General features: G+C 42.9%; 84 non-coding genes across 84 annotated transcripts; all 84 read left to right on the plus strand.

The window, feature by feature from the left end:
• The first annotated feature begins 62 nt into the window (after positions 1–62).
• Positions 63–135, plus strand: trnav-aac (transfer RNA valine (anticodon AAC)). The gene has a single exon. It is a non-coding gene; the product is annotated as a tRNA-Val (tRNA).
• A 121-nt stretch (positions 136–256) lies between these two features.
• trnav-cac (transfer RNA valine (anticodon CAC)) lies at positions 257–329 on the plus strand. The gene has a single exon. It is a non-coding gene; the product is annotated as a tRNA-Val (tRNA).
• Positions 330–561: 232 nt separating this feature from the next.
• trnav-uac (transfer RNA valine (anticodon UAC)) lies at positions 562–634 on the plus strand. Its single transcript has one exon. It is a non-coding gene; the product is annotated as a tRNA-Val (tRNA).
• Positions 635–874: 240 nt separating this feature from the next.
• Positions 875–947, plus strand: trnav-aac (transfer RNA valine (anticodon AAC)). Its single transcript has one exon. It is a non-coding gene; the product is annotated as a tRNA-Val (tRNA).
• A 123-nt stretch (positions 948–1,070) lies between these two features.
• trnav-cac (transfer RNA valine (anticodon CAC)) lies at positions 1,071–1,143 on the plus strand. The gene has a single exon. It is a non-coding gene; the product is annotated as a tRNA-Val (tRNA).
• A 239-nt stretch (positions 1,144–1,382) lies between these two features.
• trnav-aac (transfer RNA valine (anticodon AAC)) lies at positions 1,383–1,455 on the plus strand. The gene has a single exon. It is a non-coding gene; the product is annotated as a tRNA-Val (tRNA).
• Positions 1,456–1,576: 121 nt separating this feature from the next.
• On the plus strand, positions 1,577–1,649 carry trnav-cac (transfer RNA valine (anticodon CAC)). Its single transcript has one exon. It is a non-coding gene; the product is annotated as a tRNA-Val (tRNA).
• A 232-nt stretch (positions 1,650–1,881) lies between these two features.
• Positions 1,882–1,954, plus strand: trnav-uac (transfer RNA valine (anticodon UAC)). The gene has a single exon. It is a non-coding gene; the product is annotated as a tRNA-Val (tRNA).
• A 240-nt stretch (positions 1,955–2,194) lies between these two features.
• Positions 2,195–2,267, plus strand: trnav-aac (transfer RNA valine (anticodon AAC)). The gene has a single exon. It is a non-coding gene; the product is annotated as a tRNA-Val (tRNA).
• A 123-nt stretch (positions 2,268–2,390) lies between these two features.
• Positions 2,391–2,463, plus strand: trnav-cac (transfer RNA valine (anticodon CAC)). The gene has a single exon. It is a non-coding gene; the product is annotated as a tRNA-Val (tRNA).
• Positions 2,464–2,702: 239 nt separating this feature from the next.
• On the plus strand, positions 2,703–2,775 carry trnav-aac (transfer RNA valine (anticodon AAC)). Its single transcript has one exon. It is a non-coding gene; the product is annotated as a tRNA-Val (tRNA).
• Positions 2,776–2,896: 121 nt separating this feature from the next.
• On the plus strand, positions 2,897–2,969 carry trnav-cac (transfer RNA valine (anticodon CAC)). The gene has a single exon. It is a non-coding gene; the product is annotated as a tRNA-Val (tRNA).
• A 232-nt stretch (positions 2,970–3,201) lies between these two features.
• trnav-uac (transfer RNA valine (anticodon UAC)) lies at positions 3,202–3,274 on the plus strand. Its single transcript has one exon. It is a non-coding gene; the product is annotated as a tRNA-Val (tRNA).
• A 240-nt stretch (positions 3,275–3,514) lies between these two features.
• Positions 3,515–3,587, plus strand: trnav-aac (transfer RNA valine (anticodon AAC)). The gene has a single exon. It is a non-coding gene; the product is annotated as a tRNA-Val (tRNA).
• A 121-nt stretch (positions 3,588–3,708) lies between these two features.
• trnav-cac (transfer RNA valine (anticodon CAC)) lies at positions 3,709–3,781 on the plus strand. The gene has a single exon. It is a non-coding gene; the product is annotated as a tRNA-Val (tRNA).
• A 232-nt stretch (positions 3,782–4,013) lies between these two features.
• On the plus strand, positions 4,014–4,086 carry trnav-uac (transfer RNA valine (anticodon UAC)). The gene has a single exon. It is a non-coding gene; the product is annotated as a tRNA-Val (tRNA).
• A 240-nt stretch (positions 4,087–4,326) lies between these two features.
• Positions 4,327–4,399, plus strand: trnav-aac (transfer RNA valine (anticodon AAC)). Its single transcript has one exon. It is a non-coding gene; the product is annotated as a tRNA-Val (tRNA).
• A 123-nt stretch (positions 4,400–4,522) lies between these two features.
• On the plus strand, positions 4,523–4,595 carry trnav-cac (transfer RNA valine (anticodon CAC)). The gene has a single exon. It is a non-coding gene; the product is annotated as a tRNA-Val (tRNA).
• A 239-nt stretch (positions 4,596–4,834) lies between these two features.
• trnav-aac (transfer RNA valine (anticodon AAC)) lies at positions 4,835–4,907 on the plus strand. Its single transcript has one exon. It is a non-coding gene; the product is annotated as a tRNA-Val (tRNA).
• Positions 4,908–5,028: 121 nt separating this feature from the next.
• On the plus strand, positions 5,029–5,101 carry trnav-cac (transfer RNA valine (anticodon CAC)). The gene has a single exon. It is a non-coding gene; the product is annotated as a tRNA-Val (tRNA).
• Positions 5,102–5,333: 232 nt separating this feature from the next.
• Positions 5,334–5,406, plus strand: trnav-uac (transfer RNA valine (anticodon UAC)). The gene has a single exon. It is a non-coding gene; the product is annotated as a tRNA-Val (tRNA).
• Positions 5,407–6,145: 739 nt separating this feature from the next.
• trnav-uac (transfer RNA valine (anticodon UAC)) lies at positions 6,146–6,218 on the plus strand. Its single transcript has one exon. It is a non-coding gene; the product is annotated as a tRNA-Val (tRNA).
• Positions 6,219–6,654: 436 nt separating this feature from the next.
• trnav-cac (transfer RNA valine (anticodon CAC)) lies at positions 6,655–6,727 on the plus strand. The gene has a single exon. It is a non-coding gene; the product is annotated as a tRNA-Val (tRNA).
• A 239-nt stretch (positions 6,728–6,966) lies between these two features.
• Positions 6,967–7,039, plus strand: trnav-aac (transfer RNA valine (anticodon AAC)). Its single transcript has one exon. It is a non-coding gene; the product is annotated as a tRNA-Val (tRNA).
• Positions 7,040–7,160: 121 nt separating this feature from the next.
• Positions 7,161–7,233, plus strand: trnav-cac (transfer RNA valine (anticodon CAC)). Its single transcript has one exon. It is a non-coding gene; the product is annotated as a tRNA-Val (tRNA).
• Positions 7,234–7,465: 232 nt separating this feature from the next.
• On the plus strand, positions 7,466–7,538 carry trnav-uac (transfer RNA valine (anticodon UAC)). The gene has a single exon. It is a non-coding gene; the product is annotated as a tRNA-Val (tRNA).
• A 240-nt stretch (positions 7,539–7,778) lies between these two features.
• On the plus strand, positions 7,779–7,851 carry trnav-aac (transfer RNA valine (anticodon AAC)). The gene has a single exon. It is a non-coding gene; the product is annotated as a tRNA-Val (tRNA).
• Positions 7,852–7,974: 123 nt separating this feature from the next.
• On the plus strand, positions 7,975–8,047 carry trnav-cac (transfer RNA valine (anticodon CAC)). Its single transcript has one exon. It is a non-coding gene; the product is annotated as a tRNA-Val (tRNA).
• Positions 8,048–8,286: 239 nt separating this feature from the next.
• On the plus strand, positions 8,287–8,359 carry trnav-aac (transfer RNA valine (anticodon AAC)). Its single transcript has one exon. It is a non-coding gene; the product is annotated as a tRNA-Val (tRNA).
• A 121-nt stretch (positions 8,360–8,480) lies between these two features.
• On the plus strand, positions 8,481–8,553 carry trnav-cac (transfer RNA valine (anticodon CAC)). The gene has a single exon. It is a non-coding gene; the product is annotated as a tRNA-Val (tRNA).
• A 232-nt stretch (positions 8,554–8,785) lies between these two features.
• trnav-uac (transfer RNA valine (anticodon UAC)) lies at positions 8,786–8,858 on the plus strand. Its single transcript has one exon. It is a non-coding gene; the product is annotated as a tRNA-Val (tRNA).
• A 240-nt stretch (positions 8,859–9,098) lies between these two features.
• On the plus strand, positions 9,099–9,171 carry trnav-aac (transfer RNA valine (anticodon AAC)). Its single transcript has one exon. It is a non-coding gene; the product is annotated as a tRNA-Val (tRNA).
• A 121-nt stretch (positions 9,172–9,292) lies between these two features.
• On the plus strand, positions 9,293–9,365 carry trnav-cac (transfer RNA valine (anticodon CAC)). Its single transcript has one exon. It is a non-coding gene; the product is annotated as a tRNA-Val (tRNA).
• Positions 9,366–9,597: 232 nt separating this feature from the next.
• On the plus strand, positions 9,598–9,670 carry trnav-uac (transfer RNA valine (anticodon UAC)). Its single transcript has one exon. It is a non-coding gene; the product is annotated as a tRNA-Val (tRNA).
• A 240-nt stretch (positions 9,671–9,910) lies between these two features.
• trnav-aac (transfer RNA valine (anticodon AAC)) lies at positions 9,911–9,983 on the plus strand. Its single transcript has one exon. It is a non-coding gene; the product is annotated as a tRNA-Val (tRNA).
• A 123-nt stretch (positions 9,984–10,106) lies between these two features.
• On the plus strand, positions 10,107–10,179 carry trnav-cac (transfer RNA valine (anticodon CAC)). The gene has a single exon. It is a non-coding gene; the product is annotated as a tRNA-Val (tRNA).
• Positions 10,180–10,418: 239 nt separating this feature from the next.
• trnav-aac (transfer RNA valine (anticodon AAC)) lies at positions 10,419–10,491 on the plus strand. The gene has a single exon. It is a non-coding gene; the product is annotated as a tRNA-Val (tRNA).
• A 123-nt stretch (positions 10,492–10,614) lies between these two features.
• Positions 10,615–10,687, plus strand: trnav-cac (transfer RNA valine (anticodon CAC)). The gene has a single exon. It is a non-coding gene; the product is annotated as a tRNA-Val (tRNA).
• A 433-nt stretch (positions 10,688–11,120) lies between these two features.
• trnav-cac (transfer RNA valine (anticodon CAC)) lies at positions 11,121–11,193 on the plus strand. Its single transcript has one exon. It is a non-coding gene; the product is annotated as a tRNA-Val (tRNA).
• A 232-nt stretch (positions 11,194–11,425) lies between these two features.
• On the plus strand, positions 11,426–11,498 carry trnav-uac (transfer RNA valine (anticodon UAC)). The gene has a single exon. It is a non-coding gene; the product is annotated as a tRNA-Val (tRNA).
• A 240-nt stretch (positions 11,499–11,738) lies between these two features.
• On the plus strand, positions 11,739–11,811 carry trnav-aac (transfer RNA valine (anticodon AAC)). The gene has a single exon. It is a non-coding gene; the product is annotated as a tRNA-Val (tRNA).
• A 123-nt stretch (positions 11,812–11,934) lies between these two features.
• Positions 11,935–12,007, plus strand: trnav-cac (transfer RNA valine (anticodon CAC)). Its single transcript has one exon. It is a non-coding gene; the product is annotated as a tRNA-Val (tRNA).
• A 239-nt stretch (positions 12,008–12,246) lies between these two features.
• trnav-uac (transfer RNA valine (anticodon UAC)) lies at positions 12,247–12,319 on the plus strand. Its single transcript has one exon. It is a non-coding gene; the product is annotated as a tRNA-Val (tRNA).
• A 121-nt stretch (positions 12,320–12,440) lies between these two features.
• trnav-cac (transfer RNA valine (anticodon CAC)) lies at positions 12,441–12,513 on the plus strand. Its single transcript has one exon. It is a non-coding gene; the product is annotated as a tRNA-Val (tRNA).
• Positions 12,514–12,745: 232 nt separating this feature from the next.
• trnav-uac (transfer RNA valine (anticodon UAC)) lies at positions 12,746–12,818 on the plus strand. Its single transcript has one exon. It is a non-coding gene; the product is annotated as a tRNA-Val (tRNA).
• Positions 12,819–13,058: 240 nt separating this feature from the next.
• trnav-aac (transfer RNA valine (anticodon AAC)) lies at positions 13,059–13,131 on the plus strand. The gene has a single exon. It is a non-coding gene; the product is annotated as a tRNA-Val (tRNA).
• A 123-nt stretch (positions 13,132–13,254) lies between these two features.
• trnav-cac (transfer RNA valine (anticodon CAC)) lies at positions 13,255–13,327 on the plus strand. Its single transcript has one exon. It is a non-coding gene; the product is annotated as a tRNA-Val (tRNA).
• Positions 13,328–13,566: 239 nt separating this feature from the next.
• Positions 13,567–13,639, plus strand: trnav-aac (transfer RNA valine (anticodon AAC)). Its single transcript has one exon. It is a non-coding gene; the product is annotated as a tRNA-Val (tRNA).
• Positions 13,640–13,760: 121 nt separating this feature from the next.
• Positions 13,761–13,833, plus strand: trnav-cac (transfer RNA valine (anticodon CAC)). Its single transcript has one exon. It is a non-coding gene; the product is annotated as a tRNA-Val (tRNA).
• A 232-nt stretch (positions 13,834–14,065) lies between these two features.
• On the plus strand, positions 14,066–14,138 carry trnav-uac (transfer RNA valine (anticodon UAC)). The gene has a single exon. It is a non-coding gene; the product is annotated as a tRNA-Val (tRNA).
• A 240-nt stretch (positions 14,139–14,378) lies between these two features.
• Positions 14,379–14,451, plus strand: trnav-aac (transfer RNA valine (anticodon AAC)). The gene has a single exon. It is a non-coding gene; the product is annotated as a tRNA-Val (tRNA).
• A 123-nt stretch (positions 14,452–14,574) lies between these two features.
• On the plus strand, positions 14,575–14,647 carry trnav-cac (transfer RNA valine (anticodon CAC)). Its single transcript has one exon. It is a non-coding gene; the product is annotated as a tRNA-Val (tRNA).
• A 239-nt stretch (positions 14,648–14,886) lies between these two features.
• Positions 14,887–14,959, plus strand: trnav-aac (transfer RNA valine (anticodon AAC)). The gene has a single exon. It is a non-coding gene; the product is annotated as a tRNA-Val (tRNA).
• A 121-nt stretch (positions 14,960–15,080) lies between these two features.
• trnav-cac (transfer RNA valine (anticodon CAC)) lies at positions 15,081–15,153 on the plus strand. The gene has a single exon. It is a non-coding gene; the product is annotated as a tRNA-Val (tRNA).
• Positions 15,154–15,385: 232 nt separating this feature from the next.
• trnav-uac (transfer RNA valine (anticodon UAC)) lies at positions 15,386–15,458 on the plus strand. The gene has a single exon. It is a non-coding gene; the product is annotated as a tRNA-Val (tRNA).
• A 240-nt stretch (positions 15,459–15,698) lies between these two features.
• Positions 15,699–15,771, plus strand: trnav-aac (transfer RNA valine (anticodon AAC)). Its single transcript has one exon. It is a non-coding gene; the product is annotated as a tRNA-Val (tRNA).
• Positions 15,772–15,894: 123 nt separating this feature from the next.
• On the plus strand, positions 15,895–15,967 carry trnav-cac (transfer RNA valine (anticodon CAC)). The gene has a single exon. It is a non-coding gene; the product is annotated as a tRNA-Val (tRNA).
• Positions 15,968–16,206: 239 nt separating this feature from the next.
• On the plus strand, positions 16,207–16,279 carry trnav-aac (transfer RNA valine (anticodon AAC)). Its single transcript has one exon. It is a non-coding gene; the product is annotated as a tRNA-Val (tRNA).
• Positions 16,280–16,400: 121 nt separating this feature from the next.
• Positions 16,401–16,473, plus strand: trnav-cac (transfer RNA valine (anticodon CAC)). The gene has a single exon. It is a non-coding gene; the product is annotated as a tRNA-Val (tRNA).
• Positions 16,474–16,705: 232 nt separating this feature from the next.
• trnav-uac (transfer RNA valine (anticodon UAC)) lies at positions 16,706–16,778 on the plus strand. The gene has a single exon. It is a non-coding gene; the product is annotated as a tRNA-Val (tRNA).
• A 240-nt stretch (positions 16,779–17,018) lies between these two features.
• On the plus strand, positions 17,019–17,091 carry trnav-aac (transfer RNA valine (anticodon AAC)). Its single transcript has one exon. It is a non-coding gene; the product is annotated as a tRNA-Val (tRNA).
• A 426-nt stretch (positions 17,092–17,517) lies between these two features.
• Positions 17,518–17,590, plus strand: trnav-uac (transfer RNA valine (anticodon UAC)). Its single transcript has one exon. It is a non-coding gene; the product is annotated as a tRNA-Val (tRNA).
• Positions 17,591–17,830: 240 nt separating this feature from the next.
• Positions 17,831–17,903, plus strand: trnav-aac (transfer RNA valine (anticodon AAC)). Its single transcript has one exon. It is a non-coding gene; the product is annotated as a tRNA-Val (tRNA).
• Positions 17,904–18,338: 435 nt separating this feature from the next.
• Positions 18,339–18,411, plus strand: trnav-aac (transfer RNA valine (anticodon AAC)). The gene has a single exon. It is a non-coding gene; the product is annotated as a tRNA-Val (tRNA).
• A 121-nt stretch (positions 18,412–18,532) lies between these two features.
• On the plus strand, positions 18,533–18,605 carry trnav-cac (transfer RNA valine (anticodon CAC)). Its single transcript has one exon. It is a non-coding gene; the product is annotated as a tRNA-Val (tRNA).
• A 232-nt stretch (positions 18,606–18,837) lies between these two features.
• On the plus strand, positions 18,838–18,910 carry trnav-uac (transfer RNA valine (anticodon UAC)). The gene has a single exon. It is a non-coding gene; the product is annotated as a tRNA-Val (tRNA).
• A 240-nt stretch (positions 18,911–19,150) lies between these two features.
• On the plus strand, positions 19,151–19,223 carry trnav-aac (transfer RNA valine (anticodon AAC)). Its single transcript has one exon. It is a non-coding gene; the product is annotated as a tRNA-Val (tRNA).
• A 123-nt stretch (positions 19,224–19,346) lies between these two features.
• trnav-cac (transfer RNA valine (anticodon CAC)) lies at positions 19,347–19,419 on the plus strand. Its single transcript has one exon. It is a non-coding gene; the product is annotated as a tRNA-Val (tRNA).
• A 239-nt stretch (positions 19,420–19,658) lies between these two features.
• On the plus strand, positions 19,659–19,731 carry trnav-aac (transfer RNA valine (anticodon AAC)). The gene has a single exon. It is a non-coding gene; the product is annotated as a tRNA-Val (tRNA).
• Positions 19,732–19,852: 121 nt separating this feature from the next.
• On the plus strand, positions 19,853–19,925 carry trnav-cac (transfer RNA valine (anticodon CAC)). Its single transcript has one exon. It is a non-coding gene; the product is annotated as a tRNA-Val (tRNA).
• A 545-nt stretch (positions 19,926–20,470) lies between these two features.
• Positions 20,471–20,543, plus strand: trnav-aac (transfer RNA valine (anticodon AAC)). The gene has a single exon. It is a non-coding gene; the product is annotated as a tRNA-Val (tRNA).
• A 426-nt stretch (positions 20,544–20,969) lies between these two features.
• trnav-uac (transfer RNA valine (anticodon UAC)) lies at positions 20,970–21,042 on the plus strand. The gene has a single exon. It is a non-coding gene; the product is annotated as a tRNA-Val (tRNA).
• Positions 21,043–21,282: 240 nt separating this feature from the next.
• On the plus strand, positions 21,283–21,355 carry trnav-aac (transfer RNA valine (anticodon AAC)). Its single transcript has one exon. It is a non-coding gene; the product is annotated as a tRNA-Val (tRNA).
• Positions 21,356–21,790: 435 nt separating this feature from the next.
• On the plus strand, positions 21,791–21,863 carry trnav-aac (transfer RNA valine (anticodon AAC)). Its single transcript has one exon. It is a non-coding gene; the product is annotated as a tRNA-Val (tRNA).
• Positions 21,864–21,984: 121 nt separating this feature from the next.
• Positions 21,985–22,057, plus strand: trnav-cac (transfer RNA valine (anticodon CAC)). The gene has a single exon. It is a non-coding gene; the product is annotated as a tRNA-Val (tRNA).
• Positions 22,058–22,289: 232 nt separating this feature from the next.
• trnav-uac (transfer RNA valine (anticodon UAC)) lies at positions 22,290–22,362 on the plus strand. The gene has a single exon. It is a non-coding gene; the product is annotated as a tRNA-Val (tRNA).
• A 240-nt stretch (positions 22,363–22,602) lies between these two features.
• Positions 22,603–22,675, plus strand: trnaa-agc (transfer RNA alanine (anticodon AGC)). Its single transcript has one exon. It is a non-coding gene; the product is annotated as a tRNA-Ala (tRNA).
• Positions 22,676–23,110: 435 nt separating this feature from the next.
• trnav-aac (transfer RNA valine (anticodon AAC)) lies at positions 23,111–23,183 on the plus strand. Its single transcript has one exon. It is a non-coding gene; the product is annotated as a tRNA-Val (tRNA).
• A 121-nt stretch (positions 23,184–23,304) lies between these two features.
• On the plus strand, positions 23,305–23,377 carry trnav-cac (transfer RNA valine (anticodon CAC)). The gene has a single exon. It is a non-coding gene; the product is annotated as a tRNA-Val (tRNA).
• A 232-nt stretch (positions 23,378–23,609) lies between these two features.
• trnav-uac (transfer RNA valine (anticodon UAC)) lies at positions 23,610–23,682 on the plus strand. The gene has a single exon. It is a non-coding gene; the product is annotated as a tRNA-Val (tRNA).
• A 240-nt stretch (positions 23,683–23,922) lies between these two features.
• trnav-aac (transfer RNA valine (anticodon AAC)) lies at positions 23,923–23,995 on the plus strand. Its single transcript has one exon. It is a non-coding gene; the product is annotated as a tRNA-Val (tRNA).
• A 123-nt stretch (positions 23,996–24,118) lies between these two features.
• Positions 24,119–24,191, plus strand: trnav-cac (transfer RNA valine (anticodon CAC)). The gene has a single exon. It is a non-coding gene; the product is annotated as a tRNA-Val (tRNA).
• Positions 24,192–24,430: 239 nt separating this feature from the next.
• trnav-aac (transfer RNA valine (anticodon AAC)) lies at positions 24,431–24,503 on the plus strand. Its single transcript has one exon. It is a non-coding gene; the product is annotated as a tRNA-Val (tRNA).
• A 121-nt stretch (positions 24,504–24,624) lies between these two features.
• On the plus strand, positions 24,625–24,697 carry trnav-cac (transfer RNA valine (anticodon CAC)). The gene has a single exon. It is a non-coding gene; the product is annotated as a tRNA-Val (tRNA).
• Positions 24,698–24,844: the final 147 nt, after the last annotated feature.

A 24,844-nucleotide genomic window follows, 5' to 3' on the forward strand; every position in this document is an offset into this window, starting at 1 on the left:
GCTTGCAGTGCATATTATTGGATGAACCTGTGTTGGAAAAAGACCACTCAACCCAAAGTGAAGTTTCTGTAGTGTAGTGGTTATCACGTTCGCCTAACACGCGAAAGGTCCTCGGTTCGAAACCGAGCAGAAACAGCGACCAACTTTTGACAGAAAGTATGAATTGTTTGCAACGCCAAGAGTATCTATCTCCCTTTTACATTATACACATTTTAATTTGTGAGTCTGAAGATTTTCTTCTGCTTCCTGAAGACAGGTTTCCATAGTGTAGTGGTTATCACGTTCGCCTCACACGCGAAAGGTCCCCAGTTCGAAACTGGGTGGAAACAACTTGAGCAATTTTTACTATATGTGCTGAAATGGCTCTAAGGTAAGTGGATATCCAGCTACAAAGGCTAAAAGCTATTTGAAGGCAATCATACTAAGGATCTCAAGCCAGACTCCAATGGTGAATTATCTCTGTTCTGTTGTTTGTGGAATCTACACAGACTGACACTCTGCTTGCGGTGCAGATTATGGGATGAACCTGTCTTTGAAAAAGGCCACTAAACTCACTGTGAGGTTTCTCTAGTGTAGTGGTTATCACGTTCGCTTTACACGCGAAAGGTCCCCAGTTCGAAACTGGGCAGAAACAAATTGAGTGTTTTTTAACTAAACATGCTGAAATGGATCTCCGTCAAGCGCATTTCCACACTACAAAGGCTCCAATTTCAAGCTAGTTGAAGGCAATCGTGCTAAGGATCTCAAGACAGACTACCAAGCCCAATGAGCACTTTCCTGTTGCTTGTGGAATTTACACAGACCAACACTCTGATTGCAGGGCAGATTATGGGATGAACCTGTCTTGGAAAAAGGCAGTTAAGCTCACCATGAGGTTTCTGTAGTGTAGTGGTTATCACGTTCGCCTAACACGCGAAAGGTCCTCGGTTCGAAACCGAGCAGAAACAGCGGTCAGCTTTTGACAGAAAGTATAGATTGTTTGCGACGTTAAGAGTATTTAGCTCTCTTTTACATTATACGTTTTTTAAAATTCGTGATTCGCAAGACTTCCTTATGCTACCTCAAGACAGGTTTCCATAGTGTAGTGGTTATCACGTTCGCCTCACACGCGAAAGGTCCCCAGTTCGAAACTGGGTGGAAACATCTTGAGTAATTTTTACTATATGTGCTGAAATGGCTCTCAGGTTAGTGGATTTCCATGCTACAAAGGCTGTAATTTCAAGCTATTTGGAGGCAATCATACTAAGGACCTCAAGTCAGACTACCATGATGAATTAGCTCTGTCCTGTTGTTTGTGGAATCTACACAGACTGACACTCTGCTTGCAGTGCATATTATTGGATGAACCTGTGTTGGAAAAAGACCACTCAACCCAAAGTGAAGTTTCTGTAGTGTAGTGGTTATCACGTTCGCCTAACACGCGAAAGGTCCTCGGTTCGAAACCGAGCAGAAACAGCGACCAACTTTTGACAGAAAGTATGAATTGTTTGCAACGCCAAGAGTATCTATCTCCCTTTTACATTATACACATTTTAATTTGTGAGTCTGAAGATTTTCTTCTGCTTCCTGAAGACAGGTTTCCATAGTGTAGTGGTTATCACGTTCGCCTCACACGCGAAAGGTCCCCAGTTCGAAACTGGGTGGAAACAACTTGAGCAATTTTTACTATATGTGCTGAAATGGCTCTAAGGTAAGTGGATATCCAGCTACAAAGGCTAAAAGCTATTTGAAGGCAATCATACTAAGGATCTCAAGCCAGACTCCAATGGTGAATTATCTCTGTTCTGTTGTTTGTGGAATCTACACAGACTGACACTCTGCTTGCGGTGCAGATTATGGGATGAACCTGTCTTTGAAAAAGGCCACTAAACTCACTGTGAGGTTTCTCTAGTGTAGTGGTTATCACGTTCGCTTTACACGCGAAAGGTCCCCAGTTCGAAACTGGGCAGAAACAAATTGAGTGTTTTTTAACTAAACATGCTGAAATGGATCTCCGTCAAGCGCATTTCCACACTACAAAGGCTCCAATTTCAAGCTAGTTGAAGGCAATCGTGCTAAGGATCTCAAGACAGACTACCAAGCCCAATGAGCACTTTCCTGTTGCTTGTGGAATTTACACAGACCAACACTCTGATTGCAGGGCAGATTATGGGATGAACCTGTCTTGGAAAAAGGCAGTTAAGCTCACCATGAGGTTTCTGTAGTGTAGTGGTTATCACGTTCGCCTAACACGCGAAAGGTCCTCGGTTCGAAACCGAGCAGAAACAGCGGTCAGCTTTTGACAGAAAGTATAGATTGTTTGCGACGCTAAGAGTATTTAGCTCTCTTTTACATTATACGTTTTTTAAAATTCGTGATTCGCAAGACTTCCTTATGCTACCTCAAGACAGGTTTCCATAGTGTAGTGGTTATCACGTTCGCCTCACACGCGAAAGGTCCCCAGTTCGAAACTGGGTGGAAACATCTTGAGTAATTTTTACTATATGTGCTGAAATGGCTCTCAGGTTAGTGGATTTCCATGCTACAAAGGCTGTAATTTCAAGCTATTTGGAGGCAATCATACTAAGGACCTCAAGTCAGACTACCATGATGAATTAGCTCTGTCCTGTTGTTTGTGGAATCTACACAGACTGACACTCTCCTTGCAGTGCATATTATTGGATGAACCTGTGTTGGAAAAAGACCACTCAACCCAAAGTGAAGTTTCTGTAGTGTAGTGGTTATCACGTTCGCCTAACACGCGAAAGGTCCTCGGTTCGAAACCGAGCAGAAACAGCGACCAACTTTTGACAGAAAGTATGAATTGTTTGCAACGCCAAGAGTATCTATCTCCCTTTTACATTATACACATTTTAATTTGTGAGTCTGAAGATTTTCTTCTGCTTCCTGAAGACAGGTTTCCATAGTGTAGTGGTTATCACGTTCGCCTCACACGCGAAAGGTCCCCAGTTCGAAACTGGGTGGAAACAACTTGAGCAATTTTTACTATATGTGCTGAAATGGCTCTAAGGTAAGTGGATATCCAGCTACAAAGGCTAAAAGCTATTTGAAGGCAATCATACTAAGGATCTCAAGCCAGACTCCAATGGTGAATTATCTCTGTTCTGTTGTTTGTGGAATCTACACAGACTGACACTCTGCTTGCGGTGCAGATTATGGGATGAACCTGTCTTTGAAAAAGGCCACTAAACTCACTGTGAGGTTTCTCTAGTGTAGTGGTTATCACGTTCGCTTTACACGCGAAAGGTCCCCAGTTCGAAACTGGGCAGAAACAAATTGAGTGTTTTTTAACTAAACATGCTGAAATGGATCTCCGTCAAGCGCATTTCCACACTACAAAGGCTCCAATTTCAAGCTAGTTGAAGGCAATCGTGCTAAGGATCTCAAGACAGACTACCAAGCCCAATGAGCACTTTCCTGTTGCTTGTGGAATTTACACAGACCAACACTCTGATTGCAGGGCAGATTATGGGATGAACCTGTCTTGGAAAAAGGCAATTAAGCTCACCATGAGGTTTCTGTAGTGTAGTGGTTATCACGTTCGCCTAACACGCGAAAGGTCCTCGGTTCGAAACCGAGCAGAAACAGCGGCCAACTTTTGACAGAAAGTATGAATTGTTTGCAACGCCAAGAGTATCTATCTCCCTTTTACATTATACACATTTTAATTTGTGAGTCTGAAGATTTTCTTCTGCTTCCTGAAGACAGGTTTCCATAGTGTAGTGGTTATCACGTTCGCCTCACACGCGAAAGGTCCCCAGTTCGAAACTGGGTGGAAACAACTTGAGCAATTTTTACTATATGTGCTGAAATGGCTCTAAGGTAAGTGGATATCCAGCTACAAAGGCTAAAAGCTATTTGAAGGCAATCATACTAAGGATCTCAAGCCAGACTCCAATGGTGAATTATCTCTGTTCTGTTGTTTGTGGAATCTACACAGACTGACACTCTGCTTGCGGTGCAGATTATGGGATGAACCTGTCTTGGAAAAAGGCCACTAATCTCACTGTGAGGTTTCTGTAGTGTAGTGGTTATCACGTTCGCTTTACACGCGAAAGGTCCCCAGTTCGAAACTGGGCAGAAACAAATTGAGTGTTTTTGAACTAAACATGCTGAAATGGATCTCCGGCAAGCGCATTTCCACACTACAAAGGCTCCAATTTCAAGCTAGTTGAAGGCAATCGTGCTAAGGATCTCAAGACAGACTACCAAGCCCAATGAGCACTTTCCTGTTGCTTGTGGTATTTACACAGACCAACACTCTGATTGCAGGGCAGATTATGGGATGAACCTGTCTTGGAAAAAGGCAATTAAGCTCACCATGAGGTTTCTGTAGTGTAGTGGTTATCACGTTCGCCTAACACGCGAAAGGTCCTCGGTTCGAAACCGAGCAGAAACAGCGGTCAGCTTTTGACAGAAAGTATAGATTGTTTGCGACGCTAAGAGTATTTAGCTCTCTTTTACATTATACGTTTTTTAAAATTCGTGATTCGCAAGACTTCCTTATGCTACCTCAAGACAGGTTTCCATAGTGTAGTGGTTATCACGTTCGCCTCACACGCGAAAGGTCCCCAGTTCGAAACTGGGTGGAAACATCCTGAGTAATTTTTACTATATGTGCTGAAATGGCTCTCAGGTTAGTGGATTTCCATGCTACAAAGGCTGTAATTTCAAGCTATTTGGAGGCAATCATACTAAGGACCTCAAGTCAGACTACCATGATGAATTAGCTCTGTCCTGTTGTTTGTGGAATCTACACAGACTGACACTCTGCTTGCAGTGCATATTATTGGATGAACCTGTCTTGGAAAAAGACCACTCAACCCAAAGTGAAGTTTCTGTAGTGTAGTGGTTATCACGTTCGCCTAACACGCGAAAGGTCCTCGGTTCGAAACCGAGCAGAAACAGCGACCAACTTTTGACAGAAAGTATGAATTGTTTGCAACGCCAAGAGTATCTATCTCCCTTTTACATTATACACATTTTAATTTGTGAGTCTGAAGATTTTCTTCTGCTTCCTGAAGACAGGTTTCCATAGTGTAGTGGTTATCACGTTCGCCTCACACGCGAAAGGTCCCCAGTTCGAAACTGGGTGGAAACAACTTGAGCAATTTTTACTATATGTGCTGAAATGGCTCTAAGGTAAGTGGATATCCAGCTACAAAGGCTAAAAGCTATTTGAAGGCAATCATACTAAGGATCTCAAGCCAGACTCCAATGGTGAATTATCTCTGTTCTGTTGTTTGTGGAATCTACACAGACTGACACTCTGCTTGCGGTGCAGATTATGGGATGAACCTGTCTTGGAAAAAGGCCACTAAACTCACTGTGAGGTTTCTCTAGTGTAGTGGTTATCACGTTCGCTTTACACGCGAAAGGTCCCCAGTTCGAAACTGGGCAGAAACAAATTGAGTGTTTTTTAACTAAACATGCTGAAATGGATCTCCGGCAAGCGCATTTCCACACTACAAAGGCTCCAATTTCAAGCTAGTTGAAGGCAATCGTGCTAAGGATCTCAAGACAGACTACAGAGCCCAATGAGCACTTTCCTGTTGCTTGTGGAATTTACACAGACCAACACTCTGATTGCAGGGCAGATTATGGGATGAACCTGTCTTGGAAAAAGGCAATTAAGCTCACCATGAGGTTTCTGTAGTGTAGTGGTTATCACGTTCGCCTAACACGCGAAAGGTCCTCGGTTCGAAACTGAGCAGAAACAGCGACCAACTTTTGACAGAAAGTATGAATTGTTTGCAACGCCAAGAGTATCTATCTCCCTTTTACATTATACACATTTTAATTTGTGAGTCTGAAGATTTTCTTCTGCTTCCTGAAGACAGGTTTCCATAGTATAGTGGTTATCACGTTCGCCTCACACGCGAAAGGTCCCCAGTTCGAAACTGGGTGGAAACAACTTGAGCAATTTTTACTATATGTGCTGAAATGGCTCTAAGGTAAGTGGATATCCAGCTACAAAGGCTAAAAGCTATTTGAAGGCAATCATACTAAGGATCTCAAGCCAGACTCCAATGGTGAATTATCTCTGTTCTGTTGTTTGTGGAATCTACACAGACTGACACTCTGCTTGCGGTGCAGATTATGGGATGAACCTGTCTTGGAAAAAGGCCACTAAACTCACTGTGAGGTTTCTGTAGTGTAGTGGTTATCACGTTCGCTTTACACGCGAAAGGTCCCCAGTTCGAAACTGGGCAGAAACAAATTGAGTGTTTTTTAACTAAACATGCTGAAATGGATCTCCGTCAAGCGCATTTCCACACTACAAAGGCTCCAATTTCAAGCTAGTTGAAGGCAATCGTGCTAAGGATCTCAAGACAGACTACCAAGCCCAATGAGCACTTTCCTGTTGCTTGTGGAATTTACACAGACCAACACTCTGATTGCAGGGCAGATTATGGGATGAACCTGTCTTGGAAAAAGGCAGTTAAGCTCACCATGAGGTTTCTGTAGGGTAGTGGTTATCACGTTCGCCTAACACGCGAAAGGTCCTCGGTTCGAAACCGAGCAGAAACAGCGGTCAGCTTTTGACAGAAAGTATAGATTGTTTGCGACGTTAAGAGTATTTAGCTCTCTTTTACATTATACGTTTTTTAAAATTCGTGATTCGCAAGACTTCCTTATGCTACCTCAAGACAGGTTTCCATAGTGTAGTGGTTATCACGTTCGCCTCACACGCGAAAGGTCCCCAGTTCGAAACTGGGTGGAAACATCTTGAGTAATTTTTACTATATGTGCTGAAATGGCTCTCAGGTTAGTGGATTTCCATGCTACAAAGGCTGTAATTTCAAGCTATTTGGAGGCAATCATACTAAGGACCTCAAGTCAGACTACCATGATGAATTAGCTCTGTCCTGTTGTTTGTGGAATCTACACAGACTGACACTCTGCTTGCAGTGCATATTATTGGATGAACCTGTGTTGGAAAAAGACCACTCAACCCAAAGTGAAGTTTCTGTAGTGTAGTGGTTATCACGTTCGCCTAACACGCGAAAGGTCCTCGGTTCGAAACCGAGCAGAAACAGCGACCAACTTTTGACAGAAAGTATGAATTGTTTGCAACGCCAAGAGTATCTATCTCCCTTTTACATTATACACATTTTAATTTGTGAGTCTGAAGATTTTCTTCTGCTTCCTGAAGACAGGTTTCCATAGTGTAGTGGTTATCACGTTCGCCTCACACGCGAAAGGTCCCCAGTTCGAAACTGGGTGGAAACAACTTGAGCAATTTTTACTATATGTGCTGAAATGGCTCTAAGGTAAGTGGATATCCAGCTACAAAGGCTAAAAGCTATTTGAAGGCAATCATACTAAGGATCTCAAGCCAGACTCCAATGGTGAATTATCTCTGTTCTGTTGTTTGTGGAATCTACACAGACTGACACTCTGCTTGCGGTGCAGATTATGGGATGAACCTGTCTTTGAAAAAGGCCACTAAACTCACTGTGAGGTTTCTCTAGTGTAGTGGTTATCACGTTCGCTTTACACGCGAAAGGTCCCCAGTTCGAAACTGGGCAGAAACAAATTGAGTGTTTTTTAACTAAACATGCTGAAATGGATCTCCGTCAAGCGCATTTCCACACTACAAAGGCTCCAATTTCAAGCTAGTTGAAGGCAATCGTGCTAAGGATCTCAAGACAGACTACCAAGCCCAATGAGCACTTTCCTGTTGCTTGTGGAATTTACACAGACCAACACTCTGATTGCAGGGCAGATTATGGGATGAACCTGTCTTGGAAAAAGGCAGTTAAGCTCACCATGAGGTTTCTGTAGTGTAGTGGTTATCACGTTCGCCTAACACGCGAAAGGTCCTCGGTTCGAAACCGAGCAGAAACAGCGGTCAGCTTTTGACAGAAAGTATAGATTGTTTGCGACGCTAAGAGTATTTAGCTCTCTTTTACATTATACGTTTTTTAAAATTCGTGATTCGCAAGACTTCCTTATGCTACCTCAAGACAGGTTTCCATAGTGTAGTGGTTATCACGTTCGCCTCACACGCGAAAGGTCCCCAGTTCGAAACTGGGTGGAAACATCTTGAGTAATTTTTACTATATGTGCTGAAATGGCTCTCAGGTTAGTGGATTTCCATGCTACAAAGGCTGTAATTTCAAGCTATTTGGAGGCAATCATACTAAGGACCTCAAGTCAGACTACCATGATGAATTAGCTCTGTCCTGTTGTTTGTGGAATCTACACAGACTGACACTCTCCTTGCAGTGCATATTATTGGATGAACCTGTGTTGGAAAAAGACCACTCAACCCAAAGTGAAGTTTCTGTAGTGTAGTGGTTATCACGTTCGCCTAACACGCGAAAGGTCCTCGGTTCGAAACCGAGCAGAAACAGCGACCAACTTTTGACAGAAAGTATGAATTGTTTGCAACGCCAAGAGTATCTATCTCCCTTTTACATTATACACATTTTAATTTGTGAGTCTGAAGATTTTCTTCTGCTTCCTGAAGACAGGTTTCCATAGTGTAGTGGTTATCACGTTCGCCTCACACGCGAAAGGTCCCCAGTTCGAAACTGGGTGGAAACAACTTGAGCAATTTTTACTATATGTGCTGAAATGGCTCTAAGGTAAGTGGATATCCAGCTACAAAGGCTAAAAGCTATTTGAAGGCAATCATACTAAGGATCTCAAGCCAGACTCCAATGGTGAATTATCTCTGTTCTGTTGTTTGTGGAATCTACACAGACTGACACTCTGCTTGCGGTGCAGATTATGGGATGAACCTGTCTTTGAAAAAGGCCACTAAACTCACTGTGAGGTTTCTCTAGTGTAGTGGTTATCACGTTCGCTTTACACGCGAAAGGTCCCCAGTTCGAAACTGGGCAGAAACAAATTGAGTGTTTTTTAACTAAACATGCTGAAATGGATCTCCGTCAAGCGCATTTCCACACTACAAAGGCTCCAATTTCAAGCTAGTTGAAGGCAATCGTGCTAAGGATCTCAAGACAGACTACCAAGCCCAATGAGCACTTTCCTGTTGCTTGTGGAATTTACACAGACCAACACTCTGATTGCAGGGCAGATTATGGGATGAACCTGTCTTGGAAAAAGGCAATTAAGCTCACCATGAGGTTTCTGTAGTGTAGTGGTTATCACGTTCGCCTAACACGCGAAAGGTCCTCGGTTCGAAACCGAGCAGAAACAGCGGCCAACTTTTGACAGAAAGTATGAATTGTTTGCAACGCCAAGAGTATCTATCTCCCTTTTACATTATACACATTTTAATTTGTGAGTCTGAAGATTTTCTTCTGCTTCCTGAAGACAGGTTTCCATAGTGTAGTGGTTATCACGTTCGCCTCACACGCGAAAGGTCCCCAGTTCGAAACTGGGTGGAAACAACTTGAGCAATTTTTACTATATGTGCTGAAATGGCTCTAAGGTAAGTGGATATCCAGCTACAAAGGCTAAAAGCTATTTGAAGGCAATCATACTAAGGATCTCAAGCCAGACTCCAATGGTGAATTATCTCTGTTCTGTTGTTTGTGGAATCTACACAGACTGACACTCTGCTTGCGGTGCAGATTATGGGATGAACCTGTCTTGGAAAAAGGCCACTAATCTCACTGTGAGGTTTCTGTAGTGTAGTGGTTATCACGTTCGCTTTACACGCGAAAGGTCCCCAGTTCGAAACTGGGCAGAAACAAATTGAGTGTTTTTGAACTAAACATGCTGAAATGGATCTCCGGCAAGCGCATTTCCACACTACAAAGGCTCCAATTTCAAGCTAGTTGAAGGCAATCGTGCTAAGGATCTCAAGACAGACTACCAAGCCCAATGAGCACTTTCCTGTTGCTTGTGGTATTTACACAGACCAACACTCTGATTGCAGGGCAGATTATGGGATGAACCTGTCTTGGAAAAAGGCAGTTAAGCTCACCATGAGGTTTCTGTAGTGTAGTGGTTATCACGTTCGCCTAACACGCGAAAGGTCCTCGGTTCGAAACCGAGCAGAAACAGCGGTCAGCTTTTGACAGAAAGTATAGATTGTTTGCGACGCTAAGAGTATTTAGCTCTCTTTTACATTATACGTTTTTTAAAATTCGTGATTCGCAAGACTTCCTTATGCTACCTCAAGACAGGTTTCCATAGTGTAGTGGTTATCACGTTCGCCTCACACGCGAAAGGTCCCCAGTTCGAAACTGGGTGGAAACATCTTGAGTAATTTTTACTATATGTGCTGAAATGGCTCTCAGGTTAGTGGATTTCCATGCTACAAAGGCTGTAATTTCAAGCTATTTGGAGGCAATCATACTAAGGACCTCAAGTCAGACTACCATGATGAATTAGCTCTGTCCTGTTGTTTGTGGAATCTACACAGACTGACACTCTGCTTGCAGTGCATATTATTGGATGAACCTGTGTTGGAAAAAGACCACTCAACCCAAAGTGAAGTTTCTGTAGTGTAGTGGTTATCACGTTCGCCTAACACGCGAAAGGTCCTCGGTTCGAAACCGAGCAGAAACAGCGGTCAGCTTTTGACAGAAAGTATAGATTGTTTGCGACGCTAAGAGTATTTAGCTCTCTTTTACATTATACGTTTTTTAAAATTCGTGATTCGCAAGACTTCCTTATGCTACCTCCAGACAGGTTTCCATAGTGTAGTGGTTATCACGTTCGCCTCACACGCGAAAGGTCCCCAGTTCGAAACTGGGTGGAAACATCTTGAGTAATTTTTACTATATGTGCTGAAATGGCTCTCAGGTTAGTGGATTTCCATGCTACAAAGGCTGTAATTTCAAGCTATTTGGAGGCAATCATACTAAGGACCTCAAGTCAGACTACCATGATGAATTAGCTCTGTCCTGTTGTTTGTGGAATCTACACAGACTGACACTCTGCTTGCAGTGCATATTATTGGATGAACCTGTCTTGGAAAAAGACCACTCAACCCAAAGTGAAGTTTCTGTAGTGTAATGGTTATCACGTTCGCCTAACACGCGAAAGGTCCTCGGTTCGAAACCGAGCAGAAACAGCGACCAACTTTTGACAGAAAGTATGAATTGTTTGCAACGCCAAGAGTATCTATCTCCCTTTTACATTATACACATTTTAATTTGTGAGTCTGAAGATTTTCTTCTGCTTCCTGAAGACAGGTTTCCATAGTGTAGTGGTTATCACGTTCGCCTCACACGCGAAAGGTCCCCAGTTCGAAACTGGGTGGAAACAACTTGAGCAATTTTTACTATATGTGCTGAAATGGCTCTAAGGTAAGTGGATATCCAGCTACAAAGGCTAAAAGCTATTTGAAGGCAATCATACTAAGGATCTCAAGCCAGACTCCAATGGTGAATTATCTCTGTTCTGTTGTTTGTGGAATCTACACAGACTGACACTCTGCTTGCGGTGCAGATTATGGGATGAACCTGTCTTGGAAAAAGGCCACTAAACTCACTGTGAGGTTTCTGTAGTGTAGTGGTTATCACGTTCGCTTTACACGCGAAAGGTCCCCAGTTCGAAACTGGGCAGAAACAAATTGAGTGTTTTTTAACTAAACATGCTGAAATGGATCTCCGGCAAGCGCATTTCCACACTACAAAGGCTCCAATTTCAAGCTAGTTGAAGGCAATCGTGCTAAGGATCTCAAGACAGACTACCAAGCCCAATGAGCACTTTCCTGTTGCTTGTGGAATTTACACAGACCAACACTCTGATTGCAGGGCAGATTATGGGATGAACCTGTCTTGGAAAAAGGCAATTAAGCTCACCATGAGGTTTCTGTAGTGTAGTGGTTATCACGTTCGCCTAACACGCGAAAGGTCCTCGGTTCGAAACCGAGCAGAAACAGCGGTCAGCTTTTGACAGAAAGTATAGATTGTTTGCGACGCTAAGAGTATTTAGCTCTCTTTTACATTATACGTTTTTTAAAATTCGTGATTCGCAAGACTTCCTTATGCTACCTCAAGACAGGTTTCCATAGTGTAGTGGTTATCACGTTCGCCTCACACGCGAAAGGTCCCCAGTTCGAAACTGGGTGGAAACATCTTGAGTAATTTTTACTATATGTGCTGAAATGGCTCTCAGGTTAGTGGATTTCCATGCTACAAAGGCTGTAATTTCAAGCTATTTGGAGGCAATCATACTAAGGACCTCAAGTCAGACTATCATGATGAATTAGCTCTGTCCTGTTGTTTGTGGAATCTACACAGACTGACACTCTGCTTGCAGTGCATATTATTGGATGAACCTGTCTTGGAAAAAGGCCACTAAACTCACTGTGAGGTTTCTGTAGTGTAGTGGTTATCACGTTCGCTTTACACGCGAAAGGTCCTCGGTTCGAAACCGAGCAGAAACAGCGACCAACTTTTGACAGAAAGTATGAATTGTTTGCAACGCCAAGAGTATCTATCTCCCTTTTACATTATACACATTTTAATTTGTGAGTCTGAAGATTTTCTTCTGCTTCCTGAAGACAGGTTTCCATAGTGTAGTGGTTATCACGTTCGCCTCACACGCGAAAGGTCCCCAGTTCGAAACTGGGTGGAAACAACTTGAGCAATTTTTACTATATGTGCTGAAATGGCTCTAAGGTAAGTGGATATCCAGCTACAAAGGCTAAAAGCTATTTGAAGGCAATCATACTAAGGATCTCAAGCCAGACTCCAATGGTGAATTATCTCTGTTCTGTTGTTTGTGGAATCTACACAGACTGACACTCTGCTTGCGGTGCAGATTATGGGATGAACCTGTCTTGGAAAAAGGCCACTAAACTCACTGTGAGGTTTCTGTAGTGTAGTGGTTATCACGTTCGCTTTACACGCGAAAGGTCCCCAGTTCGAAACTGGGCAGAAACAAATTGAGTGTTTTTGAACTAAACATGCTGAAATGGATCTCCGGCAAGCGCATTTTCACACTACAAAGGCTCCAATTTCAAGCTAGTTGAAGGCAATCGTGCTAAGGATCTCAAGACAGACTACCAAGCCCAATGAGCACTTTCCTGTTGCTTGTGGAATTTACACAGACCAACACTCTGATTGCAGGGCAGATTATGGGATGAACCTGTCTTGGAAAAAGGCAATTAAGCTCACCATGAGGTTTCTGTAGTGTAGTGGTTATCACGTTCGCCTAACACGCGAAAGGTCCTCGGTTCGAAACCGAGCAGAAACAGCGGTCAGCTTTTGACAGAAAGTATAGATTGTTTGCGACGCTAAGAGTATTTAGCTCTCTTTTACATTATACGTTTTTTAAAATTCGTGATTCGCAAGACTTCCTTATGCTACCTCAAGACAGGTTTCCATAGTGTAGTGGTTATCACGTTCGCCTCACACGCGAAAGGTCCCCAGTTCGAAACTGGGTGGAAACATCTTGAGTAATTTTTACTATATGTGCTGAAATGGCTCTCAGGTTAGTGGATTTCCATGCTACAAAGGCTGTAATTTCAAGCTATTTGGAGGCAATCATACAAAGGACCTCAAGTCAGACTACCATGATGAATTAGCTCTGTCCTGTTGTTTGTGGAATCTACACAGACTGACACTCTGCTTGCAGTGCATATTATTGGATGAACCTGTCTTGGAAAAAGACCACTCAACCCAAAGTGAAGTTTCTGTAGTGTAGTGGTTATCACGTTCGCCTAACACGCGAAAGGTCCTCGGTTCGAAACCGAGCAGAAACAGCGACCAACTTTTGACAGAAAGTATGAATTGTTTGCAACGCCAAGAGTATCTATCTCCCTTTTACATTATACACATTTTAATTTGTGAGTCTGAAGATTTTCTTCTGCTTCCTGAAGACAGGTTTCCATAGTGTAGTGGTTATCACGTTCGCCTCACACGCGAAAGGTCCCCAGTTCGAAACTGGGTGGAAACAACTTGAGCAATTTGTACTATATGTGCTGAAATGGCTCTAAGGTAAGTGGATATCCAGCTACAAAGGCTAAAAGCTATTTGAAGGCAATCATACTAAGGATCTCAAGCCAGACTCCAATGGTGAATTATCTCTGTTCTGTTGTTTGTGGAATCTACACAGACTGACACTCTGCTTGCGGTGCAGATTATGGGATGAACCTGTCTTGGAAAAAGGCCACTAAACTCACTGTGAGGTTTCTGTAGTGTAGTGGTTATCACGTTCGCTTTACACGCGAAAGCTCCCCAGTTCGAAACTGGGCAGAAACAAATTGAGTGTTTTTTAACTAAACATGCTGAAATGGATCTCCGGCAAGCGCATTTCCACACTACAAAGGCTCCAATTTCAAGCTAGTTGAAGGCAATCGTGCTAAGGATCTCAAGACAGACTACCAAGCCCAATGAGCACTTTCCTGTTGCTTGTGGAATTTACACAGACCAACACTCTGATTGCAGGGCAGATTATGGGATGAACCTGTCTTGGAAAAAGGCAATTTAGCTCACCATGAGGTTTCTGTAGTGTAGTGGTTATCACGTTCGCCTAACACGCGAAAGGTCCTCGGTTCGAAACCGAGCAGAAACAGCGGTCAGCTTTTGACAGAAAGTATAGATTGTTTGCGACGCTAAGAGTATTTAGCTCTCTTTTACATTATACGTTTTTTAAAATTCGTGATTCGCAAGACTTCCTTATGCTACCTCAAGACAGGTTTCCATAGTGTAGTGGTTATCACGTTCGCCTCACACGCGAAAGGTCCCCAGTTCGAAACTGGGTGGAAACATCTTGAGTAATTTTTACTATATGTGCTGAAATGGCTCTCAGGTTAGTGGATTTCCATGCTACAAAGGCTGTAATTTCAAGCTATTTGGAGGCAATCATACTAAGGACCTCAAGTCAGACTACCATGATGAATTAGCTCTGTCCTGTTGTTTGTGGAATCTACACAGACTGACACTCTGCTTGCAGTGCATATTATTGGATGAAACTGTCTTGGAAAAAGACCACTCAACCCAAAGTGAAGTTTCTGTAGTGTAGTGGTTATCACGTTCGCCTAACACGCGAAAGGTCCTCGGTTCGAAACCGAGCAGAAACAGCGACCAACTTTTGACAGAAAGTATGAATTGTTTGCAACGCCAAGAGTATCTATCTCCCTTTTACGTTATACACATTTTAATTTGTGAGTCTGAAGATTTTCTTCTGCTTCCTGAAGACAGGTTTCCATAGTGTAGTGGTTATCACGTTCGCCTCACACGCGAAAGGTCCCCAGTTCGAAACTGGGTGGAAACAACTTGAGCAATTTTTACTATATGTGCTGAAATGGCTCTAAGGTAAGTGGATATCCAGCTACAAAGGCTAAAAGCTATTTGAAGGCAATCATACTAAGGATCTCAAGCCAGACTCCAATGGTGAATTATCTCTGTTCTGTTGTTTGTGGAATCTACACAGACTGACACTCTGCTTGCGGTGCAGATTATGGGATGAACCTGTCTTGGAAAAAGGCCACTAAACTCACTGTGAGGTTCCTGTAGTGTAGTGGTTATCACGTTCGCTTTACACGCGAAAGGTCCCCAGTTCGAAACTGGGCAGTAACAAATTGAGTGTTTTTTAACTAAACATGCTGAAATGGATCTCCGGCAAGCGCATTTCCACACTACAAAGGCTCCAATTTCAAGCTAGTTGAAGGCAATCGTGCTAAGGATCTCAAGACAGACTACCAAGCCCAATGAGCACTTTCCTGTTGCTTGTGGAATTTACACAGACCAACACTCTGATTGCAGGGCAGATTATGGGATGAACCTGTCTTGGAAAAAGGCAATTAAGCTCACCATGAGGTTTCTGTAGTGTAGTGGTTATCACGTTCGCCTAACACGCGAAAGGTCCTCGGTTCGAAACCGAGCAGAAACAGCGGTCAGCTTTTGACAGAAAGTATAGATTGTTTGCGACGCTAAGAGTATTTAGCTCTCTTTTACATTATACGTTTTTTAAAATTCGTGATTCGCAAGACTTCCTTATGCTACCTCAAGACAGGTTTCCATAGTGTAGTGGTTATCACGTTCGCCTCACACGCGAAAGGTCCCCAGTTCGAAACTGGGTGGAAACATCTTGAGTAAATTTTACTATATGTGCTGAAATGGCTCTCAGGTTAGTGGATTTCCATGCTACAAAGGCTGTAATTTCAAGCTATTTGGAGGCAATCATACAAAGGACCTCAAGTCAGACTGCCATGATGAATTAGCTCTGTCCTGTTGTTTGTGGAATCTACACAGACTGACACTCTGCTTGCAGTGCATATTATTGGATGAACCTGTCTTGGAAAAAGACCACTCAACCCAAAGTGAAGTTTCTGTAGTGTAGTGGTTATCACGTTCGCCTAACACGCGAAAGGTCCTCGGTTCGAAACCGAGCAGAAACAGCGACCAACTTTTGACAGAAAGTATGAATTGTTTGCAACGCCAAGAGTATCTATCTCCCTTTTACGTTATACACATTTTAATTTGTGAGTCTGAAGATTTTCTTCTGCTTCCTGAAGACAGGTTTCCATAGTGTAGTGGTTATCACGTTCGCCTCACACGCGAAAGGTCCCCAGTTCGAAACTGGGTGGAAACAACTTGAGCAATTTTTACTATATGTGCTGAAATGGCTCTAAGGTAAGTGGATATCCAGCTACAAAGGCTAAAAGCTATTTGAAGGCAATCATACTAAGGATCTCAAGCCAGACTCCAATGGTGAATTATCTCTGTTCTGTTGTTTGTGGAATCTACACAGACTGACACTCTGCTTGCGGTGCAGATTATGGGATGAACCTGTCTTGGAAAAAGGCCACTAAACTCACTGTGAGGTTTCTCTAGTGTAGTGGTTATCACGTTCGCTTTACACGCGAAAGGTCCCCAGTTCGAAACTGAGCAGAAACAAATTGAGTGTTTTTTAACTAAACATGCTGAAATGGATCTCCGGCAAGCGCATTTCCACACTACAAAGGCTCCAATTTCAAGCTAGTTGAAGGCAATCGTGCTAAGGATCTCAAGACAGACTACCAAGCCCAATGAGCACTTTCCTGTTGCTTGTGGAATTTACACAGACCAACACTCTGATTGCAGGGCAGATTATGGGATGAACCTGTCTTGGAAAAAGGCAATTAAGCTCACCATGAGGTTTCTGTAGTGTAGTGGTTATCACGTTCGCCTAACACGCGAAAGGTCCTCGGTTCGAAACCGAGCAGAAACAGCGACCAACTTTTGACAGAAAGTATGAATTGTTTGCAACGCCAAGAGTATCTATCTCCCTTTTACATTATACACATTTTAATTTGTGAGTCTGAAGATTTTCTTCTGCTTCCTGAAGACAGGTTTCCATAGTGTAGTGGTTATCACGTTCGCCTCACACGCGAAAGGTCTCCAGTTCGAAACTGGGTGGAAACAACTTGAGCAATTTTTACTATATGTGCTGAAATGGCTCTAAGGTAAGTGGATATCCAGCTACAAAGGCTAAAAGCTATTTGAAGGCAATCATACTAAGGATCTCAAGCCAGACTCCAATGGTGAATTATCTCTGTTCTGTTGTTTGTGGAATCTACACAGACTGACACTCTGCTTGCGGTGCAGATTATGGGATGAACCTGTCTTGGAAAAAGGCCACTAAACTCACTTTCAGGTTTCTGTAGTATAGTGGTTATCACGTTCGCTTTACACGCGAAAGGTCCCCAGTTCGAAACTGGGCAGAAACAAATTGAGTGTTTTTTAACTAAACATGCTGAAATGGATCTCCGGCAAGCGCATTTCCACACTACAAAGGCTCCAATTTCAAGCTAGTTGAAGGCAATCGTGCTAAGGATCTCAAGACAGACTACCAAGCCCAATGAGCACTTTCCTGTTGCTTGTGGAATTTACACAGACCAACACTCTGATTGCAGGGCAGATTATGGGATGAACCTGTCTTGGAAAAAGGCAATTAAGCTCACCATGAGGTTTCTGTAGTGTAGTGGTTATCACGTTCGCCTAACACGCGAAAGGTCCTCGGTTCGAAACCGAGCAGAAACAGCGGTCAGCTTTTGACAGAAAGTATAGATTGTTTGCGACGCTAAGAGTATTTAGCTCTCTTTTACATTATACGTTTTTTAAAATTCGTGATTCGCAAGACTTCCTTATGCTACCTCAAGACAGGTTTCCATAGTGTAGTGGTTATCACGTTCGCCTCACACGCGAAAGGTCACCAGTTCGAAACTGGGTGGAAACATCTTGAGTAATTTTTACTATATGTGCTGAAATGGCTCTCAGGTTAGTGGATTTCCATGCTACAAAGGCTATAATTTCAAGCTATTTGGAGGCAATCATACTAAGGACCTCAAGTCAGACTACCATGATGAAATAGCTCTGTCCTGTTGTTTGTGGAATCTACACAGACTGACACTCTGCTTGCAGTGCATATTATTGGATGAACCTGTCTTGGAAAAAGACCACTCAACCCAAAGTGAAGTTTCTGTAGTGTAGTGGTTATCACGTTCGCCTAACACGCGAAAGGTCCTCGGTTCGAAACCGAGCAGAAACAGCGACCAACTTTTGACAGAAAGTATGAATTGTTTGCAACGCCAAGAGTATCTATCTCCCTTTTACATTATACACATTTTAATTTGTGAGTCTGAAGATTTTCTTCTGCTTCCTGAAGACAGGTTTCCATAGTGTAGTGGTTATCACGTTCGCCTCACACGCGAAAGGTCCCCAGTTCGAAACTGGGTGGAAACAACTTGAGCAATTTTTACTATATGTGCTGAAATGGCTCTAAGGTAAGTGGATATCCAGCTACAAAGGCTAAAAGCTATTTGAAGGCAATCATACTAAGGATCTCAAGCCAGACTCCAATGGTGAATTATCTCTGTTCTGTTGTTTGTGGAATCTACACAGACTGACACTCTGCTTGCGGTGCAGATTATGGGATGAACCTGTCTTGGAAAAAGGCCACTAAACTCACTGTGAGGTTTCTGTAGTGTAGTGGTTATCACGTTCGCTTTACACGCGAAAGGTCCCCAGTTCGAAACTGGGCAGAAACAAATTGAGTGTTTTTGAACTAAACATGCTGAAATGGATCTCCGGCAAGCGCATTTTCACACTACAAAGGCTCCAATTTCAAGCTAGTTGAAGGCAATCGTGCTAAGGATCTCAAGACAGACTACCAAGCCCAATGAGCACTTTCCTGTTGCTTGTGGAATTTACACAGACCAACACTCTGATTGCAGGGCAGATTATGGGATGAACCTGTCTTGGAAAAAGGCAATTAAGCTCACCATGAGGTTTCTGTAGTGTAGTGGTTATCACGTTCGCCTAACACGCGAAAGGTCCTCGGTTCGAAACCGAGCAGAAACAGCGGTCAGCTTTTGACAGAAAGTATAGATTGTTTGCGACGCTAAGAGTATTTAGCTCTCTTTTACATTATACGTTTTTTAAAATTCGTGATTCGCAAGACTTCCTTATGCTACCTCAAGACAGGTTTCCATAGTGTAGTGGTTATCACGTTCGCCTCACACGCGAAAGGTCCCCAGTTCGAAACTGGGTGGAAACATCTTGAGTAAATTTTACTATATGTGCTGAAATGGCTCTCAGGTTAGTGGATTTCCATGCTACAAAGGCTGTAATTTCAAGCTATTTGGAGGCAATCATACAAAGGACCTCAAGTCAGACTGCCATGATGAATTAGCTCTGTCCTGTTGTTTGTGGAATCTACACAGACTGACACTCTGCTTGCAGTGCATATTATTGGATGAACCTGTCTTGGAAAAAGACCACTCAACCCAAAGTGAAGTTTCTGTAGTGTAGTGGTTATCACGTTCGCCTAACACGCGAAAGGTCCTCGGTTCGAAACCGAGCAGAAACAGCGACCAACTTTTGACAGAAAGTATGAATTGTTTGCAACGCCAAGAGTATCTATCTCCCTTTTACGTTATACACATTTTAATTTGTGAGTCTGAAGATTTTCTTCTGCTTCCTGAAGACAGGTTTCCATAGTGTAGTGGTTATCACGTTCGCCTCACACGCGAAAGGTCCCCAGTTCGAAACTGGGTGGAAACAACTTGAGCAATTTTTACTATATGTGCTGAAATGGCTCTAAGGTAAGTGGATATCCAGCTACAAAGGCTAAAAGCTATTTGAAGGCAATCATACTAAGGATCTCAAGCCAGACTCCAATGGTGAATTATCTCTGTTCTGTTGTTTGTGGAATCTACACAGACTGACACTCTGCTTGCGGTGCAGATTATGGGATGAACCTGTCTTGGAAAAAGGCCACTAAACTCACTGTGAGGTTTCTCTAGTGTAGTGGTTATCACGTTCGCTTTACACGCGAAAGGTCCCCAGTGCGAAACTGAGCAGAAACAAATTGAGTGTTTTTTAACTAAACATGCTGAAATGGATCTCCGGCAAGCGCATTTCCACACTACAAAGGCTCCAATTTCAAGCTAGTTGAAGGCAATCGTGCTAAGGATCTCAAGACAGACTACCAAGCCCAATGAGCACTTTCCTGTTGCTTGTGGAATTTACACAGACCAACACTCTGATTGCAGGGCAGATTATGGGATGAACCTGTCTTGGAAAAAGGCAATTAAGCTCACCATGAGGTTTCTGTAGTGTAGTGGTTATCACGTTCGCCTAACACGCGAAAGGTCCTCGGTTCGAAACCGAGCAGAAACAGCGACCAACTTTTGACAGAAAGTATGAATTGTTTGCAACGCCAAGAGTATCTATCTCCCTTTTACATTATACACATTTTAATTTGTGAGTCTGAAGATTTTCTTCTGCTTCCTGAAGACAGGTTTCCATAGTGTAGTGGTTATCACGTTCGCCTCACACGCGAAAGGTCTCCAGTTCGAAACTGGGTGGAAACAACTTGAGCAATTTTTACTATATGTGCTGAAATGGCTCTAAGGTAAGTGGATATCCAGCTACAAAGGCTAAAAGCTATTTGAAGGCAATCATACTAAGGATCTCAAGCCAGACTCCAATGGTGAATTATCTCTGTTCTGTTGTTTGTGGAATCTACACAGACTGACACTCTGCTTGCGGTGCAGATTATGGGATGAACCTGTCTTGGAAAAAGGCCACTAAACTCACTTTCAGGTTTCTGTAGTATAGTGGTTATCACGTTCGCTTTACACGCGAAAGGTCCCCAGTTCGAAACTGGGCAGAAACAAATTGAGTGTTTTTTAACTAAACATGCTGAAATGGATCTCCGGCAAGCGCATTTCCACACTACAAAGGCTCCAATTTCAAGCTAGTTGAAGGCAATCGTGCTAAGGATCTCAAGACAGACTACCAAGCCCAATGAGCACTTTCCTGTTGCTTGTGGAATTTACACAGACCAACACTCTGATTGCAGGGCAGATTATGGGATGAACCTGTCTTGGAAAAAGGCAATTAAGCTCACCATGAGGTTTCTGTAGTGTAGTGGTTATCACGTTCGCCTAACACGCGAAAGGTCCTCGGTTCGAAACCGAGCAGAAACAGCGGTCAGCTTTTGACAGAAAGTATAGATTGTTTGCGACGCTAAGAGTATTTAGCTCTCTTTTACATTATACGTTTTTTAAAATTCGTGATTCGCAAGACTTCCTTATGCTACCTCAAGACAGGTGTCCATAGTGTAGTGGTTATCACGTTCGCCTCACACGCGAAAGGTCCCCAGTTCGAAACTGGGTGGAAACATCTTGAGTAATTTTTACTATATGTGCTGAAATGGCTCTCAGGTTAGTGGATTTCCATGCTACAAAGGCTATAATTTCAAGCTATTTGGAGGCAATCATACTAAGGACTTCAAGTCAGACTACCATGATGAAATAGCTCTGTCCTGTTGTTTGTGGAATCTACACAGACTGACACTCTGCTTGCAGTGCATATTATTGGATGAACCTGTCTTGGAAAAAGACCACTCAACCCAAAGTGAAGTTTCTGTAGTGTAGTGGTTATCACGTTCGCCTAACACGCGAAAGGTCCTCGGTTCGAAACCGAGCAGAAACAGCGACCAACTTTTGACAGAAAGTATGAATTGTTTGCAACGCCAAGAGTATCTATCTCCCTTTTACATTATACACATTTTAATTTGTGAGTCTGAAGATTTTCTTCTGCTTCCTGAAGACAGGTTTCCATAGTGTAGTGGTTATCACGTTCGCCTCACACGCGAAAGGTCCCCAGTTCGAAACTGGGTGGAAACAACTTGAGCAATTTTTACTATATGTGCTGAAATGGCTCTAAGGTAAGTGGATATCCAGCTACAAAGGCTAAAAGCTATTTGAAGGCAATCATACTAAGGATCTCAAGCCAGACTCCAATGGTGAATTATCTCTGTTCTGTTGTTTGTGGAATCTACACAGACTGACACTCTGCTTGCGGTGCAGATTATGGGATGAACCTGTCTTGGAAAAAGGCCACTAAACTCACTGTGAGGTTTCTGTAGTGTAGTGGTTATCACGTTCGCTTTACACGCGAAAGGTCCCCAGTTCGAAACTGGGCAGAAACAAATTGAGTGTTTTTGAACTAAACATGCTGAAATGGATCTCCGGCAAGCGCATTTTCACACTACAAAGGCTCCAATTTCAAGCTAGTTGAAGGCAATCGTGCTAAGGATCTCAAGACAGACTACCAAGCCCAATGAGCACTTTCCTGTTGCTTGTGGAATTTACACAGACCAACACTCTGATTGCAGGGCAGATTATGGGATGAACCTGTCTTGGAAAAAGGCAATTAAGCTCACCATGAGGTTTCTGTAGTGTAGTGGTTATCACGTTCGCCTAGCACGCGAAAGGTCCTCGGTTCGAAACCGAGCAGAAACAGCGGTCAGCTTTTGACAGAAAGTATAGATTGTTTGCGACGCTAAGAGTATTTAGCTCTCTTTTACATTATACGTTTTTTAAAATTCGTGATTCGCAAGACTTCCTTATGCTACCTCAAGACAGGTTTACATAGTGTAGTGGTTATCACGTTCGCCTCACACGCGAAAGGTCCCCAGTTCGAAACTGGGTGGAAACATCTTGAGTAATTTTTACTATATGTGCTGAAATGGCTCTCAGGTTAGTGGATTTCCATGCTACAAAGGCTGTAATTTCAAGCTATTTGGAGGCAATCATACTAAGGACCTCAAGTCAGACTACCATGATGAATTAGCTCTGTCCTGTTGTTTGTGGAATCTACACAGACTGACACTCTGCTTGCAGTGCATATTATTGGATGAACCTGTCTTGGAAAAAGACCACTCAACCCAAAGTGAAGTTTCTGTAGTGTAGTGGTTATCACGTTCGCCTAACACGCGAAAGGTCCTCGGTTCGAAACCGAGCAGAAACAGCGACCAACTTTTGACAGAAAGTATGAATTGTTTGCAACGCCAAGAGTATCTATCTCCCTTTTACATTATACACATTTTAATTTGTGAGTCTGAAGATTTTCTTCTGCTTCCTGAAGACAGGTTTCCATAGTGTAGTGGTTATCACGTTCGCCTCACACGCGAAAGGTCCCCAGTTCGAAACTGGGTGGAAACAACTTGAGCAATTTTTACTATATGTGCTGAAATGGCTCTAAGGTAAGTGGATATCCAGCTACAAAGGCTAAAAGCTATTTGAAGGCAATCATACTAAGGATCTCAAGCCAGACTCCAATGGTGAATTATCTCTGTTCTGTTGTTTGTGGAATCTACACAGACTGACACTCTGCTTGCGGTGCAGATTATGGGATGAACCTGTCTTGGAAAAAGGCCACTAAACTCACTGTGAGGTTTCTGTAGTGTAGTGGTTATCACGTTCGCTTTACACGCGAAAGGTCCCCAGTTCGAAACTGGGCAGAAACAAATTGAGTGTTTTTTAACTAAACATGCTGAAATGGATCTCCGGCAAGCGCATTTCCACACTACAAAGGCTCCAATTTCAAGCTAGTTGAAGGCAATCGTGCTAAGGATCTCAAGACAGACTACCAAGCCCAATGAGCACTTTCTTGTTGCTTGTGGAATTTACACAGACCAACACTCTGATTGCAGGGCAGATTATGGGATGAACCTGTCTTGGAAAAAGGCAATTTAGCTCACCATGAGGTTTCTGTAGTGTAGTGGTTATCACGTTCGCCTAACACGCGAAAGGTCCTCGGTTCGAAACCGAGCAGAAACAGCGGTCAGCTTTTGACAGAAAGTATAGATTGTTTGCGACGCTAAGAGTATTTAGCTCTCTTTTACATTATACGTTTTTTAAAATTCGTGATTCGCAAGACTTCCTTATGCTACCTCAGGACAGGTTTCCATAGTGTAGTGGTTATCACGTTCGCCTCACACGCGAAAGGTCCCCAGTTCGAAACTGGGTGGAAACATCTTGAGTAATTTTTACTATATGTGCTGAAATGGCTCTCAGGTTAGTGGATTTCCATGCTACAAAGGCTGTAATTTCAAGCTATTTGGAGGCAATCATACTAAGGACCTCAAGTCAGACTACCATGATGAATTAGCTCTGTCCTGTTGTTTGTGGAATCTACACAGACTGACACTCTGCTTGCAGTGCATATTATTGGATGAAACTGTCTTGGAAAAAGACCACTCAACCCAAAGTGAAGTTTCTGTAGTGTAGTGGTTATCACGTTCGCCTAACACGCGAAAGGTCCTCGGTTCGAAACCGAGCAGAAACAGCGACCAACTTTTGACAGAAAGTATTAATTGTTTGCAACGCCAAGAGTATCTATCTCCCTTTTACGTTATACACATTTTAATTTGTGAGTCTGAAGATTTTCTTCTGCTTCCTGAAGACAGGTTTCCATAGTGTAGTGGTTATCACGTTCGCCTCACACGCGAAAGGTCCCCAGTTCGAAACTGGGTGGAAACAACTTGAGCAATTTTTACTATATGTGCTGAAATGGCTCTAAGGTAAGTGGATATCCAGCTACAAAGGCTAAAAGCTATTTGAAGGCAATCATACTAAGGATCTCAAGCCAGACTCCAATGGTGAATTATCTCTGTTCTGTTGTTTGTG

This window comes from Pseudorasbora parva, chromosome 5 (genome assembly GCF_024679245.1).
Source record: "Pseudorasbora parva isolate DD20220531a chromosome 5, ASM2467924v1, whole genome shotgun sequence".
Lineage (NCBI taxonomy): Eukaryota > Metazoa > Chordata > Actinopteri > Cypriniformes > Gobionidae > Pseudorasbora > Pseudorasbora parva.